Raw genomic sequence first — 1,427 nt, 5'->3', positions numbered from 1 at the left:
TGGACGTCCTAGGGCCTTTCCCCATCACAGAGTCAGGGAACCGGTATGTGTTGGTGGCTATGGACTATTTTACGAAGTGGCCAGAGGCCTACGCGGTGCCGGACCAGAGCGCAACGACGACGGCCGAGAAGCTGGTGGAGGAGATGTTCACCCGTTTTGGGGTCCCGGCTGAGCTCCACAGTGACCAGGGGCGTAACTTCGAATCGAAGGTCTTCGGGAAGATCTGCCGGCGGCTGGGGGTGGAGAAGACAAGAACCACACCACTCCACCCGCAAAGCGATGGCTTGGTTGAGCGCTTCAACCGCATGCTGGCCACCCAGCTCGCCATTCTCACCAGCCGCCACCAGTGGGATTGCGACCGACATCTGCCCCTGGTGCTTTGGTCATATCGGACTGCGGTTCAGGAGTCCAGTGCACACCTGCCGCTCTGATGTTTGGACGGGAGCTCTGAACGCCTGTGGATCTGGTGTTCGGGTCCCCCCCCCCGCGCCGAAGATTGATGGTGGGCCAGAGATGGACTACTACAGGAGGCTGAGGGAGCGGCTGCAGGTGGTTCATGACTACACCCGCCAGGCCCAGGCCAACGCCGGAATACGACAGAAAAGAGCCTATGACACCAAGTGCCAAGGGGGGATTTTCATGCCAGGCGACAAGGTTTGGGTGTACTGTCCGGTCCGCAAGAGAGGAGTGTCCCCCAAACTGTGCAGTCACTGGCAAAGGCCGGCGGAGGTCGTGGAGCGGCTAACAGAAGTGGTCTACCGCATCTGCATGCCGGGCCTGGGGCGCATGGTGATGTTGCACTGGGACAGGCTCTCACCATACCGACCGCTCGCTCCGGCAGATGCCGGGGCAGGGGATGTTGGTGGCACCCCATGTTCTGGCCCAAGTGACTTTTCCCCTGCCGGTCAAGACCGGCCGGTGCGCCAAAAGAAGGCACCTGGACATTTACAGGACTTTGTGTGGGGTAATGGGGTCGTCGGGGACGACTGACCCCTTAGGTGGGGGCTATGTAGCGGGTCAGGGCTGTTCGGGGTTCTGTTTTTACAGTTATGTTTTGTTTATGTTACCATAGTGACGGTTGACGTGTAAAATGTAAAATGTAAAATGTAAAATCGACACGCACAGTGTGCTTTGAGGTAGCAGCCAAAAAGGAGCACCCGTGTGTGAGCATGAGCGCGCTTGTATTTAAAAAGGTTCCTTCATGTAATGATCTGCTAGAGGGTGTGGGGGGGCCACAGCCCCGTCCTCCAGGGCATGAAGCAGGTATGGAGGAGATCCAGGCTCCAGACATCCAGAGGCCCTCAGAACACAAGAGACCAAGGAAGACCAACGGAGAGGCAACCGTGCCACTATCCCAGAAAGAGCTGAGGAGAGCCCCAGATGAGGGGTCAGCCGCGGAGCAGAAGCCAGGGGGGGTTGCAGCGACG

At 58.7% G+C, this 1,427-nt stretch overlaps 1 pseudogene; it reads left to right on the top strand.

Moving 5' to 3' along the window:
* LOC121812936 overlaps positions 1-1,089 on the top strand; it is a 3,456-nt pseudogene extending 2,367 nt beyond the window's left edge.
* Positions 1,090-1,427: the final 338 nt, after the last annotated feature.

Source organism: Haplochromis burtoni, unplaced genomic scaffold, assembly GCF_018398535.1.
Source record: "Haplochromis burtoni strain Fernald_Lab_line unplaced genomic scaffold, NCSU_Asbu1 Contig_953, whole genome shotgun sequence".
Lineage (NCBI taxonomy): Eukaryota > Metazoa > Chordata > Actinopteri > Cichliformes > Cichlidae > Haplochromis > Haplochromis burtoni.
The sequence above is the reverse complement of the archived record's forward strand: the minus strand, read 5'-3'. Positions and strand labels throughout refer to the sequence as shown.